The sequence below is a fragment of the Danio aesculapii genome, chromosome 19 (genome assembly GCF_903798145.1).
Source record: "Danio aesculapii chromosome 19, fDanAes4.1, whole genome shotgun sequence".
NCBI lineage: Eukaryota > Metazoa > Chordata > Actinopteri > Cypriniformes > Danionidae > Danio > Danio aesculapii.
Genome location: NC_079453.1, coordinates 45,708,365 through 45,729,859, shown reverse-complemented (window position 1 = coordinate 45,729,859; position 21,495 = coordinate 45,708,365). Strand labels below are relative to the sequence as shown.

The 21,495-nt window shown below is 33.9% G+C and overlaps 1 protein-coding gene across 1 annotated transcript in view; it reads right to left on the bottom strand.

Annotated features, from left to right (window-relative positions):
• Nucleotides 1–16,969, bottom strand: part of ahdc1 (AT hook, DNA binding motif, containing 1) — a 74,145-nt gene extending 57,176 nt beyond the window's left edge. Inside the window, exon 1 of the mRNA XM_056480124.1 lies at nt 16,547–16,969. The gene's annotated coding sequence lies outside the window, so the exon portion shown is untranslated. The remainder of the gene's footprint in view (nt 1–16,546) is intronic.
• Between the last annotated feature and the right edge of the window lie 4,526 nt (nt 16,970–21,495).

The window sequence follows — 21,495 nt, the reverse complement described above, 5'->3', positions numbered from 1 at the left end:
AGATCAGTAAAACCTTTAATGCATGAAGGTTAAAAAAATAATCCAAGCAGTTTTGTTTCATTTATGTATTTCATGCGCACAAAATCAATGTGTGACTGCATTAGCTGTACAGTTGAATAAAGGTAATTCATTTTCTGTCAGCTCAGTCTCTTTATTAATCAGTGGTCGCCACAGTGGAATGAACCGTCAACTTATCCAGCATATGTTTTACACAGTAAATGCCCTTCCAGCTGCAACCCAGTACTGGGAAGCACCCATACACACTCATTCACACACACATACACTATGGACAATTTAGTTTATTCAATTCCCCTATAGCGCATATGTTTGGACTGTGGGGGAAACCGGAGCACCCGGAGGAAACACACCAACACGGGGAGAACATGCAGACTCCACACAGAAACGCCAACTGACCCAGCCGGGACTCAAACCAGAGATCTTCTTGATGTGAGGCGACTAACCCATTGCTAATTGATAATTCTGTAATCTAATTGAGTCTATCAGACAAACCTGCAGATTAAATTCACCCATGCAGCATAAGTTGTTTTAAAACGAGCAAACATGAAGCTTTTGCAGGCCTGTTTTCCAGCAGACTGTGTGTGTGTGTGTGTGTGTGTGTGTGTGTGTGTGTGTGTGATGGTCTCTGCATCTCCCAGCATGCATGAGCTGTTGTTTATGTGATGTATATGTGTTTCTCAGTCTACCGCTGCTTCTCTCTTGTTATTTTCTTCTTCTTCTTCTTCGTCTCCCCTCCCTTTCGTTCTCACTCTTTAATAATTGAGCTGGTTCTGTCTCTTGTTAGAGTCGGCTCGTTACTGAGAGACACAGAAAGCAGCCAGGTATAGCCAACCCCTGGATACACACTCTCACACCAGCTCCATCATCATCAGCTGCATCATCCCTGCTCACAAGTTCACTCTGTCTTCTTTCAGACACACACACACACACACTGAGAAATACACACTCACACACAAAAAAACTGACACACACACACACACACAACCTGATACACACACACACACACACACACACACTTGTACAGCTACCTTTATGGGGACTTCCTATAGACATAATGATGTTTCTGCTGTACAAACTGTATAATATATCCCCCAACCCCAACACGGCCCCTGAACCCAACACTCATGGAAAACAATGGGAATTTTTACTTTATTATACTTTATTATGAGGGATTTATGATATATTTTCCTCATGAGGACGAAAAAATGTCCCCACAAAGTCAAAATTTACCAGTATTGCTATAACTGTGAGGATATTTGGTCCCCACAATGTAAGAAATACAAGGTACACACAGGCACACTTGTACAGCCATCTTTATGAGGACTTCCCATAGACATAATGATGTTTCTGCTGTACAAACTGTAACCATTGTACTCCTAAACTCAACCCTCACAGGAAACAACCCGCATTTTACATTTTAAAAATACTTGAGTTTGAGTTTTATTATTTGTTTTCCTCATGGGGACCAAAAAATGTCCCCACAAAGTCAAAATGTACTGGTATTGCTATACTTGTGAGGACGTTTGGTCCCCACAATGTAAGGAATACAAGGTGCACACACAGACACTCTCTCACACACGCACACACACTTACATAGCTATCCTTGTGGGGACTTCTCATAGATATAATGATGTTTCTACTGTACAAACTGTATAATTTATACCCACCACCCCTAAAGTCAACGCTCACAGGAAACAATTATGCATTTTACAATAAAATAATACTTCATTTTGTATGGTTTATGAGTTTTATTATTTGTTTTCCTTATGGGGACCAAAAAATGTCCCTACAAAGTCTAAATTTACCAGTATTGCTATAACTGTGGGGATATTTGGTCCCCACAATGTATGAAATACAAGGTACATGCATTTATTGTCTGGAGAAGCGTCATATGAGCATACTGTAGGGTTGGCCATCATACACTTTACAGTGCTAGGCTCTGCTAGCGGAATTTAGTATTTAGAAAAGCAGAAAATGGGGCAGGTACAAAACTACTAATTGTGGATGGGTGGAAAACCAGTTTTTTCTTTCGGACCAGAACAGCCCAGTGTCCCATCACCTTTGGCCTACACTAGACTAAAGCAGTGATTGGTTAGAGATCAGTAGGCCCACACAGAATCTGCGTGCGCAGAATTCCGCAGATTTTTAGCCCATCATCGATTCTGTTTATTAACTTGAATTAATGTGTGTACATTTATATTTATTCAGTTTTTAAATTAACTTCAGTCATATTATTGTCTAATATGAAAATGTTCATACGATTCATTCACAATACAGTTTGTAAAGTAATATTTTCTGTCTTTCAGTAGAGATATTATATGAGAGATTTGCTTTGTTTACCAAATAAAGTGGATCTAATTGGATTTGCATTGTTAATATTAAATAAAAGCTAAAAAGGTATTACTTTTTACTTCATATATTCATTTTTCTGTTATGATACTCCCAAAATCATTCCACATAAATACGCAGATTTTTAACAAAATTCCAGCAGAAATGGCAAAAAAATGTCCGCAGATTCTGTTTGGCCCTAGTGATCAGTTAAGAGTTGAGTGTTTCCACATTTGAGGAGCGTGTGTGTGTGTGCGACGGGGTGAAAAAGGGTTGCATTTTGATTGGTTGTGTTTGGAAAAGGAAAGCAAGTGGCTTCCTGTTAGATTCATGTGTTTTAGGTAGAGAGTTGTGTGTAGAGTTAAAAAAAAAAAAAAGTGTTTTATGCAACTGAAAATTGAGTTCAAGGCTGAAGAACAGCTTCTAGTTTTGGAGATTTGAGGTGTAGTTTTGCATTTTAAGTGAGATGTTTCAGAAATCATGTGGCATGAAAAGATTTTGTGTGTGAGCAGTTGGAAAAAAACTGTAATATTGAAGAAGCTGGTCAATGCTTGGAGTATGGATGGGAATTATGCTTAAAGAAAGTAACAGACAAACGGCGAGGGTATATTCAGGAGTGAGTCAACAACCATTGAAAATTCAATTCACCATTATTTGTATAGCGCTTTTACAATGTGCACTGTAAAAAAAATATCGTAAAAAAAAAGGTCAAATGACTGGCAGCTACGCCTGCCAAACAAAAACCATAATATTACGGTAAAACTTCTTTGTTGAAATAAAGTGCAAAAAATAATAAATCTACAGATATTTTCATTAAAATTTTACAGAAAAACACTTATTTTAGAGACTTTTCCTAGATTGTACTTCAAAAAAACTGGAAAAAACACTGTGTAAATAATACAGCAATTGTATTGTATAAAACAGGAAAATTGCTGTAATTTGTCATTAATTATATAGTACATAAAATAACAGTCAAGCTGTTAATTTACAAATATTGTTTGTAATTTTGACGGACTTTTGAATATAATTTAAAATAACAGAAAAAATACTGTATAAATAATACTGTAATTTCCCTGTATAAAAAACAAAAATGTCAGTCATTTGTTTTTAATGATAAAGTACCTAAAATAATTATAATAATGTTCATTTAGAAAGATTGCTTGTCATTTTACTAAGTCTTGAATTTAATTTGAAATGACAAAAAATACTGTAAAAAATTTAGAGACATTTTTTGTAAAATTAGGGGTTTTTTTACAGTGTAGATTGTGTCAAAGCAGCTTCACATAAAAGATTATAGTAAATTGGAACAGTGTAGTTCAGCTTTCAGTTTTAAGTTCAGTTCAGTTCAGCTCAGTTCAGTGTGGGTTAATAATCACTACTGAGAGTCCAAACACTGAAGAGCAAATCCATCGATGCGCAGCTCCACAGATCCCGAACCATGCAAAACACTACTGCATAATGCTAAGACCAGAAATAAATAAATATATATATATATATATATATATATATATATATATATATATATATATATATATATATATATATATATATATATATATATATATATATATATATATATAATAGCTGTGTACAATTGTTGTGCACAATAAAGCGTCTTTGCTCAAGAAATGAGATGGAATAAAATCTCAGTGCTGAAGAACAGGATGAGAAGTCTTCAGCACATGATCAGACTCAGGGTTGCTGCTGGAAATGCAGAGCAACTTTAGTTTGTTTTTTAAGACAGTAAACTGAATCTCTTCCAGTTAAGAACAGACAGAAAAAATCTTGGGGGAATAAGTATACTGTACATCTAATGGATGGGTTGCTGATGTAGATGGCAAGAAAACAAGACAAACAACATTAAAATAAGTCCTATACTTCATTGACTGTTTTAAGTGAAGTTTCATAAACTAATTTCGAGAGGAGCACGTGATATGATTGAGCACGTCTGGCTACTCATCTGTAATCAGTAATAATCCAATCAGAGTGATCCTAGTCTACTATAAATGGATCATTTTCTCCCTACTGTTCTATCTTCGTTTGGAAGAATCCCCCCCTTCCACCCCATCTCCTCCTTTTCCTCCCTTTTCTAAAGGGGGAGCTCTCGAGACCTGCCTGATCTCGGATCTCCTGATATGCTTATCGACCGGGCGGGAGCCCTGGGCTCAAATATCTCCGAGCTCGGGGTTCTCTCCCGGGACAGCATGCCAAACCTGCTTTAAACGCCAAGCATATCTAAGTGGGAACTCTTGAAATGCCAGTAGCTGACCTGCAGGTGCACTGTATAGTTAATAAAGAGGAAAGATATCTGTCTAAAGATGTCAAAGTGGCACTATAGAGTATATGAGACACAAACATTTAACAATACTCTACACTGTAAAAAAATCTGTAATTTTACAGTTTATTTCTGGCAGCTGGGGTGCCGGGAAAAAAAGTAAAATAACGGGTGTTAAATTACAGAAATTTACTCTAAAATAACAGAGGTTGAATTACAGAAATTTACCAGATATTTAAATTCAAGATCATTTCTGTAATTTAATGTCCGATATTATACGGTAAACTTCTGTAATTTAACTTTCTGTAATTTAATTTATTTCCGTTATTTTACCGTAAACTTCTGTAATTTAACTTTCTGTAATTTAATTTCATTTCCGTTATTTTACCATAAACTTCAGTAATTTAACTTTCTGTAATTTAATTTCATTTCCGTTATTTTACCGTAAACTTCTGTAATTTAACTTTCTGTAATTGAATTTAATTTCCGTTATTTTACCGTAAACTTCTGTAATTTAACTTTCTGTAATTTAATTTAATTTCCGTTATTTTACCGTAAACTTCTGTAATTTAACTTTCTGTAATTTAATTTCATTTCCGTTATTTTACCGTAAACTTCAGTAATTTAACTTTCTGTAATTTAATTTCATTTCCGTTATTTTACCGTAAACTTCTGTAATTTAACTTTCTGTAATTGAATTTAATTTCCGTTATTTTACCGTAAACTTCTGTAATTTCCCTTTCTGTAATTTAATTTCCGTTATTTTACCGTAAACTTCTGTAATTTCACTTTCTGTAATTTAATTTCCGTTATTTTACCGTAAACTTCTGTAATTTAACTTTCTGTAATTTAATTTAATTTCCGTTATTTTACCGTAAACTTCTGTAATTTAACTTTCTGTAATTTAATTAAATTTCCGTTATTTTACCGTAAACTTCTGTAATTTAACTTTCTGTAATTTAATTTCATTTCCGTTATTTTACCGTAAACTTCAGTAATTTAACTTTCTGTAATTTAATTTCATTTCCGTTATTTTACCGTAAACTTCTGTAATTTAACTTTCTGTAATTGAATTTAATTTCCGTTATTTTACCGTAAACTTCTGTAATTTCACTTTCTGTAATTTAATTTCCGTTATTTTACCGTAAACTTCTGTAATTTAACTTTCTGTAATTTAATTTAATTTCCGTTATTTTACTGTAAACTTCTGTAATTTAACTTTCTGTAATTTAATTTAATTTCCATTATTTTACCGTAAACTTCTGTAATTTAACTTTCTGTAATTTAATTTAATTTCCGTTATTTTACTGTAAACTTCTGTAATTTAACTTTCTGTAATTGAATTTAATTTCCGTTATTATACCGTAAACTTCTGTAATTTAACTTTCTGTAATTTAATTTAATTTCCGTTATTTTACCGTAAACTTCTGTAATTTAACTTTCTGTAATTTAAATTCCGTTATTTTACCGTAAACTTCTGTAATTTAACTTTCTGTAATTGAATTTAATTTCCGTTATTATACCGTAAACTTCTGTAATTTAACTTTCTGTTATTTAATTTAATTTCCGTTATTTTACCGTAAACTTCTGTAATTTAACTTTCTGTAATTTAAATTCCGTTATTTTACCGTAAACTTCTGTAATTTAACTTTCTGTAATTTAATTTAATTTCCGTTATTATACCGTAAACTTCTGTAATTTAACTTTCTGTAATTTAATTTTATTTCCGTTATTTTACCGTAAACTTCTGTAATTTAACTTTCTGTAATTGAATTTAATTTCCGTTATTATACCGTGAACTTCTGTAATTTAACTTTCTGTTATTTAATTTAATTTCCGTTATTTTACCGTAAACTTCTATAATTTAACTTTCTGTAATTTAATTTAATGTCCGTTATTTTACCGTAAACTTCTGTAATTTAACTTTCTGTAATTTAATTTAATTTCCGTTATTTTACCGTAAACTTCAGTAATTTAACTTTCTGTTATTTAATTTAATTTCCGTTATTTTACCGTAAACTTCTGTAATTTAACTTTCTGTAATTTAATTTAATTTCTGTTATTTTACCGTAAAATTACAGATTTTTTTACGGTGTAGTCTATACTGACTGGTCAAACTCCAGACTTACATGGCAGCAGCAGGATATATATGAAGAATTTATTTGCAAAAACAGATATTTTTGTAATTTTGAGAAATCATATTTTTATGTTGTGCATTGAAAAGTGCAATAGCAAAAAACATGATTTATGGAAATGACAAACTTGAGTTTTTGGTAGTTTTCAGATCTCATGTTTTCACATTAAGTATTGAAGAGTTCCCTCCAAAAAAAAAACATTTTGATTTATGAAAAATTCTGTGTACCAGAAACAAACTGATCTTAGACCGCTCATAGGCCTCTCTAAGAAAATCTAAGATTGTTAATAGGTTGAATAATCTTTGAACAGAGATGATGGCTATTGTATTGGCCATAAAACACAATCAACAGATACAGTACTATGTTCTGACTCATTATCATTATCAATTGCTGCCAGGACCGCGAATTGAACCAGCAATCTTTGGGCTACCAGTCCAACTCACTAAATAGGCCTCAACTTCCCCCTGTAGGTGAACGAGGTGACAGGGAAACGCTGTTGTTTACTTCACTGAGTCAGTTTAATGGTGAAGGGACTAATGGAATAGGCCTATTGACGGAAGGTTTGCGAATAAATTTCATGCTTCCTTTTAAAAGTATTTTGTAGTATTTTTAAAATACAAAAATACAGCATTTTATTTTGATACATGTGTGGCTGCTTTATTTTGTAGTTTATTTCGATACACTGAAAACTGATGTATTTGGTATTTTATTTTAAAATTCATTTCTGCCCATCTCAACACACGCACACACACACTTGTACAGCTACCTTTATGGGGACTTCCCCGTAGACATAATGATGCTTCTACTGTACAAACTGTCTTATTTATCCCCCTGCCTTGACACAACCCCTAAACCCAACACTCACAAGTGACAATCTGCATTTTATATTAAAAAAATATTCCTCAGGGGGACCAAACAATGTCCCCACAAAGTCAAAATGTACTGGTATTGCTATACTTGTGAGAACATTTGGTCCCTACAACGTAAGAAATACAAGATGCACACACAGACGCTCTCTCTCTCTTACTCTCTCACACACACACATACACACACACTAACATAGCTATCCTTGTGGGGACTTCTCATAGATATAATGATATTTCTACTGTACAAACTGTATAATTTATACCCACCACCCCTAAACTCAACCCTCATAGGAAACAATCTGCATTTTACACTAAAATAATACTTTATTCTGTGTTTTATGAGTTTTATCATTTATTTTTCTCTTCATGGGGACCAACATGTCCCCACAAGTCTAAATTTACAGGTATTGCTATACGAGGACATTTGGTCCCCACAATGTAAGAAATACAAGGAACACACACACACACACACACACACTCTCTCTCTCTCTCTTTCTCACACACACACACACACACACGCACACTTGTAAAGCTATCTTTATGGGGACTTCCCATAGACTTAATGGTGTTTCTACTATACAAACTGTATATTTTATCCCCCCATCATGACACAGCCCCTAAACCATCACAAAAACTATCTGCATTTTACATTTAAAAATACTTTATTATGAGTTTTATCATTTATTTTCCTCATGAGGACCAAAAAATGTCCCTAACAAAGTCAAAATGTACTGATATTACTCTACTTTTGAGGACATTTGGCCCTCACAATGTAAAGAATACAAGCTACACACACAGACACACACACACACTCACTCACTCACACTTGCACACACACACTGATGCGGATAAACTTAGCAGCCTGCAACAGAAAGCAGCCTCCCCCCTTCCTCCCTACACTGAGGAACGGGAGGTCAGAGGTGAAAATCTCTCCAAAAACGCAGCTCCAGCCAGCCAGCGGGGACTGAGGGAGTGTGAGGAGTGAAGCGAGCGGAGATGTGCGTGTGTGTTTTTTTTCCTGCTAAGTGTGTGCAGTGTGTACGAGCTGTGGCCAAGGTCAGCTTCAGCCAATGCAGCGTCTCTCAGCTCTGCCAATCAGAGCTTTCCAGCTGTTGTGGCAAACCAAGCTTCCTTTACAGAATAAAGGTTGCCATGGAGACCGGTGCTATAAGACTAGCCAACACTCTCTGACAGGTGGACTCAGTAGCACATGCACAGACAATCCCTATTGAACCCGCTGTTCCCCTGTAGACACAATACTCACCAGCAGCACATATGACCTGCACCAGAGTCAAAGATGATGTTAAATTAAGTTTCTATCTGCATAATTGTAGATTTTTGTGATTGTTTATAGATTATAGTCACGGTGGAACCAAAAATAAGCATTTAAAAAACTCAACACTATATTGTGTGTAGTTGTATGTTAGGCTTATAGTACATCCATCTGTAAACATTACCCATTGTTGCTCTTATAACTTATACCTGTATATCCTGCACTGCTATTGCACTCCTGGTTAGACCCAACTGCATTTAGTTGCTTTGTACATGTGTAATGACAATAAAATAAGTCCAGATTAAGCAAGTTTTTAATGAAAACAAGCTAAATAATCTGCCATTATGACTAAATAATCTAAATTCAAACTGAAAACAAGCAATAGTAGGGCATTCACACTGAATAGTCTAAACAGAATTCACTTATTCAACTGATTAACAGAAGTGTGTGCTTAACCCAAGCCCTAACCTTAACCTGATTGAGAGATGAACACAGCTCTATACTAACTATAAATTTACTCAGGAGACAACAGGACAATGAAAACATCTAATCTAATCTAAGAAGGAATTTTATATGGAGTTCAAAATATGACAAAACAATCTAAGATTGAATTGTGTTCATTTTAATTATCGACAATTGTCATTTAAGAATAAAACAGAATATTATTTGCCCTTAAAAATAGTTTTACATTTGAATATTGAACATCTGAAATTTAAGAGATTTCAATTCAAAGCAATTTTAACAGCATATAATATTCAGTTTTATTATATTACAATTGTAACACGATTCAAATTCATATTATTTTGTAATATTATTAGCTCCATATTTTTAGAGCAGTAAAATATATTGTTTTCAGAGATATCTAAAACAAAATTAAGTAAATTTTTCCTTAAAACAAGCTAAATATTCTGAATTCAATCCGAAAACCAGCATAATGTGAGTAGTGCATTCACAATGAATAGTCTAAATAGAATAAGTGCACTTTAAATACCTGGATCATACACTTATTTAGCTGATTAACAGAAGTGTGTGGCTAACCCTAACCATAACCTGATTGAGAGATGAACACAGCTCAAATACTCAGAAGACAACAGGACACTGAAAGCACTGAATCTAATCTAATCTAAGAAGCAGTTTTATATGGATCTTAAAATATGGCAAAACAATCTGAATTTAAATGGTGTTCATTTTAATTATCGACAATTGTAATTGAATAAAACTGAATATTATATGTGGTTAAATAATGTTTTGAGCTTGAATATTAAACATCTAAAATTTAAGTTAATAATTTTCCATTCAAAACAATTTTTAACGCTATATAATAGTTTTATTATGTTACTATTGTCACACGATTCAAATTCAGATTGTTTTGTCATGTTTTTAGCTCCATAGTTTTAGAGCCTTAAAAATATATTGTTTTTAGAAATATTGTAAAAAATTAAGAGGATTTTTACTTAAAAGAAGCTAAATAATCTGAATTCAAACCGAAAACAAGTATAGTGTGAGTAGTGCATTCACAATGAACAGTCTAAATTGAATAAGTGCACTTTAGATACCTGGATGATACACTTATTTAGCTGATTAACAGAAGTGTGTGCCTAACCCTAACCTTAACCTGATTGAGAGACGAACACAGCTCTATACTAACCATAAAACCGCTCAGAAGACAACAGGATACTGGAAACACTGCATCTAATCTAATCTAAGAAGCAGTTTTATATGGAGCTTAAAATATGGCAAAACAATCTGAATTTAAATGGTGTTTATTTTAATTATCGACAATTGTAATTGAATAAAACTGAATATTATATGTGGTTAAATAATGTTTTGAGCTTGAATATTAAACATCTAAAATTTAAGTTAATAATTTCCCATTCAAAACCATTTTTAACGCTATATAATAGTTTTATTATATTACTATTGTTACACGATTCAAATTCAGATTGTTTTGTCATATTTTTAGCTCCATAGTTTTAGAGCCTTAAAAATATATTGTTTTCAGAAATATTAAGTCAAAATTTAGTGGATTTTTACTTAAAATAAGCTAAATAATCTGAATTCAAACCGAAAACGAGTATAGTGTGAGTAGTGCATTCACAGTGAATAGTCTAAATTGAACAAGTGCACTTTAGATACCTGGATGACATTATCTGTAGCTTATTTAGCTGATTAACAGAAGTGTGTGCCTAACCCTAACCATAACCCAATTGAGAGACGAACACAGCTCTATACTAACTATAAAAATGCTCAGAAGACAACAGGATACTGGAAACACTGCATCTAATCTAGTCTAATCTAATCTAATCTAAGAAGCAGTTTTATATTTTTGTTTAAAATTTGACAAAACAATCTGAATTTGATTAGTGTTAATTTTAATTATCGACAATTGTAATTGAATATAACGGAATATCATTTGCCGTTAAAAATAGTTTTACATTTCTTAACTTGAATATTGAATATCTGAAATTTAAGTTAAAACATTCTGTGGCAAATTTTAATGACATACATTATTCAGTTTTATTATATTACAATTGAAACACAATTCAAATTCAGATTGTTTTGTCATATTCTTGTCTCCATAGTTTTTGACCACTAAAAAATATTTTGTTTTAAGAAATAATAAATACAAATTAAGCAAGTTTTTCCTTAAAACAAGCTAAATAATCTGCTAACAAAGTAATCTGAATTCAAACAGAAAATAAGATTATTTTACTTACCCCATTGGCAGATCATTTTTGGCTTGTTTTAAGTAAGAAATCACTTAATTTTGACTTAATATTTCTGAAAACAGTATGTTTTTTTACTGGTAATAAAAAAAAGCATGAGTCACATGACTAGAAACAAGACAAAATTTGGTGTAGCAATATTTTAAGTAATTAATAATAAATAATTAAATTAAAATTAAAATAATAATTAATAATTAAAATAAATTCATTTTAAGATTTATGCAGATTTTTGAGCATTCAATCAGTTATTTCTTTGTTAATGTATGTAGATATATATTTATTCAGTTTTTATATTACTTTCAGGGATATTATTGACTAATATGCCAATGTTTAGATGATTTACATACAGTTTAAAAAGTCAGAAAAGTCTTTTAGTGGATGCATTATAGGAGAGAGTTGCTGTAGCGTTGTTTTAATTAGTAGTTCTATTTTGATTTACGTTGCCCTTCCAGCTGCAACCCATCACTGGGAAACACGCATACACTCTCATTCATTTGTTCATGGATTCATTGATAAACAAGGCACAAATTGATGCTGGATTTTCAGAAATGTAGTTTATAATGGATCTGACACTAATGCTGCACCACACAAGTGTAATTATTTGTAGTAGGAGTTGTTTATTTGTATTGTATATTTATGTTTTTTATCCTAAATCACAGCCCACATCTGTTTATCATCTGTCCTGTCAAACTTTGAAATCTAATCCTAGCATCAGCATATTTAAATATGCAAATATATCAGCCAATCATACACCGTAAATCCCGAAAAGTTAAGATAACGCAAACCGTTTGAGGAAACCGATTGCATCAAACCATTTAAGTTCAAGAACGAATCCTAATGAGTGCTGTGAACTTAATCTATTTGAGTAAAAGCAAATTAAGCACAGTAATACCCAATAAATGAAGAGAAGTCAAACCAACTGAGTACTGTAAAACCCAATAAGTTAAGTCAACTCAAACCACTTGAGGAAAACGATTGCAACAAACAATTTGAGTTAACCTAATCTATATAAGTACTGTGAACTTGCTCCATTTAAGTTGAAGTAAAGAGGTATTTAATTAACTCATTACCTTCAACACTGAGTTCAAAACTCTTTTTAAATGAGTAGAATTAACTTTCAGTCAATTAATTACACTCATTTCGTTTGATCAAGTTGACTGTTGGGTTTTACAGTGTATCAGTGGCATTAACTTCTGAGACTACAATCTGCCACGCCCATTCAAACCCTGCGTTCTGATGAGGAGGGTCAAAACAGGACAGAGAATAGTCTAATACTTCAAAATGACGTTCTTGATGTACAAATAACCATTAAAGAGAACAGTACAAAATAAAAAGGCAGATCATGATAATTTTGACAGTGCAGACAAAAAAACAACAACTAATTTTCATTTGAAATCTGTATACTTTGCTAGCATCTTCCAAAACCACTATGTTTTACCCATTTTCGATTTGTAATAGTTTAAAATATATTTAAAAATACAATAAAAATGTAAAAATTACATAATAAAATTTTATATGATTACACTTGCAATCAGAATTATTAGCCCCCCTTTAATTTTTTGTTCTTTTTAAAATATTTCCCAAATGATGTTTAACAGAGCAAGGAAATTTTCACAGTATGTCTGATAATATTTTTTCTTCTGGAGAAAGTCTTATTTGTTGTATTTCGGCAAGAATAAAATCAGTTTTCAATTTTTTAAAAACCATTTTAAGGTCAATATTATTAGCCCCTTTAAGCTATATTTGTTTTCGACTGTCTACAGAACAAACCATCATTAACAATAACTTGCCTATTTACCCTAACCTGCCTAGTTAACCTAATTAACCTAGTTAAGCTTTTAAACGTCACTTTAAGCTGAATAGTATCTTGAAAAATATCTAGTCAAATATTATTTTCTGTCATCATGGCAAAGAGAAAATAAATCAGTTATTAGAGATGAGTTATTAAAACTATTATATTTAGAAATGTGTTGAAAAAATCATCTCTCCGTTAAACAGAAATTGGGTAAAAAAATAAACAGGGACTAATAATTCAGGGGACTAATAATTCCTATTGCAACTGTATTTATTCCTTAATATATGTGACCCTGGACCACAAAACCAGTCTTATATTGTATTCAAAAATACATTGTATGGGTCAAGATTATTGGTTTTATTTTTAATGCCAAAAGTCATTAGAATATTAAGTAAAGATCATCGCCCATGAAGATATCTGGAAAATGTTTTCTATTAAACATATCAGAACTCAATTATCGATTAGTAATAAGCATTGCAAAGCACTTAGATTATACCAGGGGTGCCCAAACCTTTTCTCTTGAAGGACCAAAAACTAAACTTGATTGAGGGTGGTGGGCCGGAGGTAAATACTGTATACCAACCTGTAAAATTGTCAATGTAATTTTCTAATTTATTATTATAATTCATTATAATATATCATTTAATTAATATTTAATACTATAATTTATTACATTTAAAATACTTAAATTGTATTAATAATGGCAGCACGGTGGCGCAGTGGGTAGCACAATCGCCTCACAGCTAGAAGTTGCTGGTTCGAGCCCCGGCTGGGTCAGTTGGCATCTCGGAGTAATCGGAGTTTACATGTTCTCCCCATGTTGGCGTGGGTTTCCCCCGGGCGCTCCGGTTTTCCCATAAGTCCTTAAACATGTGGTATAGGTGAATTGGGTAGGCTAAATTGTCCGTTGTGTGTGTGAATGAGTTTGTATGGGTGTTTCCCAGTGACGGGTTGCAGCTGGAAGGGCATTCGCTGCGTAGAACATATGCTAAATAAGTTGGCGGTTCATTCCACTGTGGCGACCCCAGATTAATAAAGGGACTAAGCCGAAAAGAAAATGAATGAATGTATTAATAATTATACATTTTTGTACATAATAATGAATATCTTACGATACAAAACATGAACAATCCCATTTTTGACACAGAACAGAAATGCCAACTGACCAAGCTGGGACTCGAACCAGCGACCTTCTTGCTGTGAGGCGATTGTGGCACCCACTGCGCCACCATGCTGCCCAAATGTAATTTCATAATTTATTATTATAATTAATACTATAATTTATTACATTTAAAATAATAATTTTCAATAATATTAATAATTATACTTTTTTTTCAACATTTATTTAAACATTTTATTTCAGTTTGCTTTTTTTTGTTGCTGTTAAAACAAAAGTTAATTTAAAATTAAATTAAAAATTTAACATAAAAATTAAAATGTAAAGATGACAATCTCTGTTAAAAACATTCCCCCAATATTCCCCATCATTCTCCCTCTCTTCTCAGATGGGATGAAGGGCCAAATCATAGGTTATCATGGGCCAACTAGTTTGGGCATCACTAGTTTAGACCTCTTTAAACATGACTTTCTCAATATATAGATTAATTTGAATTCCAGATATCGAAATAATTGTATCTCATCCAAATATTGTTATATCCTAACAAATTATACATCAATGGTCAGCTCAATAATGCAGCTTTAAAATTACACTCATTACTTTCTTTGTGGTCTTGGTTCACATTTTAATAAGCACATGTCCTGGATCAGTCACTTTTGAATACATCTGTTACACTAAAAATACTATTTATTGGATTTGCTTTAAAAAAAGGTCATTTTTTAAAGAAATTCTATTTTTAAAACCCATTTTAACACATTTGAATCTGTTTTAACTCTTAATAATTTTGACTTTCTTGTTTCTTTTGTTCTTGTTTATGTAAAGCACTTTGGATTGCCATTGTGTATGAAATGTGCTATATAAATAAACCTGCCTTGTCTTAATTAAGTTGTTGCAAACGACCTGGATATAAACAAACAAATTAAATTTAATAATGTTCAGCTTATTTTATTTGTTTAAATTCAGCTGATATTGTTACTTTACCTTAAAAAATGTAAATCTAATGAATCATTTTTTTCAGTGTACGCTGAATTAACATTATTTCACCCACATCTTAAGTTATTTAAGCTTTCTTCTTACACAAAACCCCCAACATGCGACATTATGTGTTATTCCAATCCAATTTTAGCCTCCTCACTAGTCAGTTTACCTCTCTTTTACCTGTCAGTCTCCATGACAACCCAGTACAGCTATTGAAACTACGCGCTAATCAATCTCCCCTGCATGCTCTTAAAAGCGTCCGTGTTGCCGTAATGCCACCATGTGCGTGTTTCGGGCAGAGCAGCTCGCGTGTTTTTGTTAAAATCGCGCCTGTCACAACATAAACATCCGCGCGTCACCGTCGCCGAAGACTTGCGCCAACGCGCCACTGCATTGCTCATCAGTGCCCACTGTCAAACAGCAACTCTTAACGCATAAAACGCTGCATTACATCTGTATTTAAGCCAACAATATGACGACTCAAACGCGTATTTTGTCACTCAATCAGCAAATGCAATAAAAAAACCCCACTTAAACTGAATCTGATAAACATAATTAGACTAAATCAAGAAGTGCAGTCAGTGCACGATGCTGCTGTTGCTGCTGTCTGCCCATAATAATCACCCCGCGCATTATCAGACGCTCGTGCATGCCGTCAGTCAACATCCACTTATGATGATCACTCATCAGTATTCCACACTCAGAGCTTTAATGTTTGCCACACACACATGCATTACGCACAACTCAATTTACACTAATCAAAAATATTTTCAGCATGATGATTTCCTCCACTGCGTTATTCTAGCACGATTCAATAAGAATGACAGCTATAAATGTGTGTGATGTAGTAGGTGAGTGCGATATGGAGAGTGCGTGCGCGCGCTCGTGTGTGTGAATGCGAGTGACCTATCGCGAGCTCAATGAATGGCAGCGATGAGGTTAATAAAAATTCCTTCAATAGAAAACACAAACCCTCGTGAAATGCAGGGGGGAAGACTATGCAAATTTTTGGGCAGACGCGCGCCGCGCACTCACCGGGAGGCGCCGCCGGGGCTCCGCCGCTGCAGCTGCCGCGTTTCTCGCGCTCTCCTCAGGCTCCGAGCGGCTGCTGGATCACACACAGACCGCTGACATGCAACATCCTAAAAGCACAGAGGAGTGACAGTCTGTGTGAACAACAACAACTGCACACACAAAAAAAAACTATGAGTGAATGGTCATCTCAGTCCTCTTCTGTGTTGCGTCGGCTGTTCAGCATCTGGTTTTACGAAAAGAAAAAACAACTGGAACAAAAAAAATGCATGCAGGGAAAACTGTCGTGTTTCTGTCAGCGGTTTAAAGAAAGTGTGGTTGTAGTGAGAGAGTGCCGCAGTTTGCCACAGGAGCGCAGAAACTGTACTGAGCGCCGTTCTGCGCCGTTTCTCGCCCTCTGCAAACCAACTCGCAGGAATCCAGTCAGAGACGTGCCTTGTCGGCGGGGGCATCCGGGCCGCCGTAGATTCTTCTGTCTAGCTGTTTTTTCCCCTCACTCTTCTCTCGAGAACTCTGGGTACTGAAGTCCTGCTTGTCGTGACTTCATTCATTCATTTTCATTCTCTCTCTCTCCCTGCCCCCCCCCCCCACCCCCCCCCCTTCTCAATTACAAGTTCAAGTTGCTTTATTGGCATGTCATTTATACAGTATTGCCATAGCATTTTAAATATGTATAAGACATCTAATATATTAACATCATCAAATTAATAAAATATACAGTAAATAAGAAATAAATGACAGAACAGATAATACATTTGATTATTATAACAATTACAATAATAATAATAATAATAATAAAATAGTCTAGGTTATTTAAATAAGACACATGAATTTCCATTAAGTATTTCTTATGGTGTGTAGGGTGTATACATATTTTGCAGCTAGTTTAGACGTCAATTCATCCTCTCAGAGTACATGGTAAAGTAATTTAAATAAAAAAATGAATTAATTCATGTTTTAAATAGGAGGGAAAGTATTTCTCTAGTTGTGGTGTATTTGGGGCAGATCAGAAGGAAGTGTCTCATCCTCTATTTGATTTGTGTCACACTGTTTATATGTCCTCTGTTCTTTAGTAGTCCAGGATTTTTTAAGTCTGACCTTTTCTATTTCTAGGTCATGATCACTGAGGCTATCTATCTATCTATCTATCTATCTCTCTCTCTCTCTCTCTCTCTCTCTCTCTCTCTCTCTCTCTCTCTCTCTCTCTCTCTCTCTCTCTCTCTCTCTCTCCTCTCTCTCTCTCTCTATATATATATATATATATATATATATATATATATATATATATATATATATATATATATTACAACAACTTGCCTCCCTCTTGTTAAGGGACCAAAGGTAATTGGACAGAATCATATTCATAAATCAAACTTTCACTTTTTAATACTTGGTTGCAAATCCTTTGCAGTCAATTACAGCCTGAAGTCTGCACAGACATCACCAGACGCTGGGTTTCATTCCTGGTGGTGCTCTGCCAGGCCTTTACATGCTTACCTGCTTGTTCTTGGGGCATTTTCCCTTCAGTTTTTGTCACAGCAAGTGAAATGCAAGCTCAATCGGATTCAGTTCAGATGATTGACTTGGCCATTGCATAACATTCCACTTCTTTCCCTTTCAAAACATCTTTGGTTGCTTTTGCAGTGTGCTTTGGGTCATTCTCCATCTGCACTGTGAAGTGCTGTCCAATGAGTTCTGAAGCATTTGGCTAAACATGAGCAGACAATATTGCCTGAAACACTTCAGATTTCATCCTGTTGCTTTTGTCAGCAGGTCACATCATCAATAAATACAAGAAAACCAGTTCCATTGACAGCCATACATGCCCACATCATGCCACTACTACCACTATGCTTCACTGCTTAGGATCATGAGCAGTTCCTTTCCTTCTCCATACTCTTCTCTTCCCATCACACTGATACAAGTTGATCCTGATCTCACCTGTCCATAGGATGTTGTTCAAGCACTGTGAAGGCTTTTTAGAACTCTAATCTGGCCTTCCTGTTTTTGAGGCTCACCAATGGTTTACATCTTGTGTTGAACGCTCTGTGTTCACTCTGGTGAGGTCTTCTCTTGATTGTTGAGTTTGACACACACACACCTACCTTGTGGAGAGTGTTCTTGATCTGGTCAACAGTTGTGAAGAGTTTTTTCTTCACCAGGGAAAGACTTCTTCAGTCGTCCACCACAGTTGTTTCCATGGTCTTCCAGGTCTTTTGCTGTTGCTGAGCTCACTGGTGCGTTCTCTCATTTTAATAATGTTCCACACAGTTGTTTTGGCCACACCCGATGTTTTTGCTATCTCTCTGATGGGTTTGTTTTTGTTTTTTCAGCCTAATAATGGCTCGCTTGACTGATAGTGACAGCTCTATGGATCTCATCTTGGTCGTTTCATTTTAAATCGATTATGTTGGTGTACAGAGCCAAAAATGTTAGAATTGTGTCAATGTCCAAATATTTATGGACCTAACTGTATTTAGTAACTAGGGTGTAGATTTGCTCTTGACATTGATGGGGACCTATGAATCCCCCTAGCATTAACGTTACCAGTATTATGTTTCGGTATCATTCAGTTGAGAACTTGAGTTTATGTGACTTACACATTTATTAGATTTTTTTTCAATGTTCATATGTGTTTTGGGGCAGTAATACTCAAGTAGAGAATGTGCTTGAACCCTTTATGCATGTCTATGTCAGTGGTTCCCAAAGTGGGGTTCGTGGGACAATGATAGGGGGTCGCTTGGTGATTTTCAAAATCAAATAAATTTTATTAAACTATTAGAATTGCCATATTTATTTACCATATTTTCATAGGATTGGTGTGTTTATGTTAGATTAACAACACAGCAATAGCGTCAGCTGCAGCAGATTGATTTTCTAGCACCAGATTAAACTTTCTGACACCTTTATGGCAATCAAACACATTAAAGATAAATACAGGCCACAACTGAATATTGAGGATGATCTCTGATTAGTGGTCTCCAAATTTAAACCAAGAATAGACTTGTGCTGAAAACATTGTGTCCACCAGTCTCATCAGTTGAGGTTAATATGACTATAACAATGTTATGGTTGTTAGACTGTTGCACTTTCTTGTGTTGTCAATATGCTCCTGTTTATATAGGGCTGTTGTGTGCGCAACGTTTGTATATTTATAACCACCTCTGAGGCATTTGGGGGTCACGAGTCACTGGCATTGTTATTTTAGGGGTTGCAGGCTGAAAAGTTTAGGAACCCCTGGTTTAGGTTAATGTTGACAGTGTGATTTTTATTTAATTTTTTTACTCTTTACATTTTTTTTTTAAGAAGTTAATAAATTATTGGTGGGGACATTTCAATAGTCGGTGGACATTGGTGGGGACATGTCTCCTCCATCCAAGCTAATTCTACACCCCTGTATAGTAAACACAGTAAATAGTCGTAGTGAAAAATGTGAATTTAACAATAAACCTTTTAGGATAAATCAGTAATAATACATATTAGCAATCAGTATATTTACAATCATTCATTTATAACCATCTAGAAGTGTGTGTGTTTGCAAGCGCATCTCTCTCTCTCTCTCTCTCTCTCTCTCAGTTCAGTTTGCTTTATTGGCATGACTTTTTTTACGGTATTGCCAAAGCTTTTAAACTAACATTAACATTTAAATTAACATTGATGGTTCTTTATGATTGTACAGTATATAAATTATAGAGGTTACATTGCAATTAAAGTTCTATTTAAAGTCAAACACTCTCTCACTCTCAGTTCAGTTTAGTTTAGTATTGTCTTGTATTTTTACTATGTATAAAATATGGAATATACAGTATTTACATCATTAAATAATAAATTACACAACAAATTATGAATAAATGACAGAAAATCTAACAATATCTTTAATATAAATTCTAATAATTACAGTTTTAAATAGTGTATAATATTTATAATATAATTCCTTCATTTTTCTTCGACTTAGTCCCTCATTTGTCAGAGTTGACACAGTGGAATGAACCACCAACTACTTCAGCATATGTTTTACGCAGCGGATGCCCTTCCAGCTGCAACCCAGTATTGGGAAACACCCATTCACACACACGCACAGTCATGCATTACTGCCAACTTAGTTTATTCAATTACAGCGCATGTCTCCACACTCCACACAGAAATGCAACTGGCCCAGCTGGGACTCGAACCAGCGACTTTCTTGCTGTGACAGTGACGGTGACAGTGCTAACCACTAAGCTCTCATTATGAAGTAAATTCACTTTAGTAATAATAATAGTGATAACACACACACACACACTCACACACACACACATAATTAAACAATTAATTTGATCTCTCTCTCTCTCTCTCTCTCTCTCTCTCTCTCTCTCTCTATCTCTCTCTTATTGCGTTCAGTATAAAACAGTCAGACTTAAGAAATGAACTCAGATCTGCGTACATATTTCTTAGAGGTTCAGAGAAGCTCAGATTAGAGTTGTTTCTGATCAATCAGTTTCCATTACGCCAAGGTTTTCAACTGGGTTCCAGATGAGTGGGGGTCTGTGTGGAAATGTGGAGAAAGAGCATTTAAAAAGCACAAACAAAAGTTACATAAGTAATGTTCTGAATAATATGAATAATTAAACAACAATCTGAATAAATGAATAATAAAAGGAATAACACAAATTATTCCACTAAATTAATAATAAAAAATGTGAAAAAAATTAAAAACAAATACAAATAAATACAAATTAGATTATTAATAAAGAAATAAGTAAACAAATAAAATATTTAAATAATTAATTAATTAATAATGACTTAATAAAAAGGCAATAATGTAACAATAAAATAAAGTTGAAAAAATATTAACATTTTAATATTAAATACATTTTTTAAGAACTTTTCTTGTTTTATGTTTTTTTTTTCAGTACAACACCTTCTCCAACAATTTAACCCCTCACAGATAAGGGAATAAATAAAAAAATGAT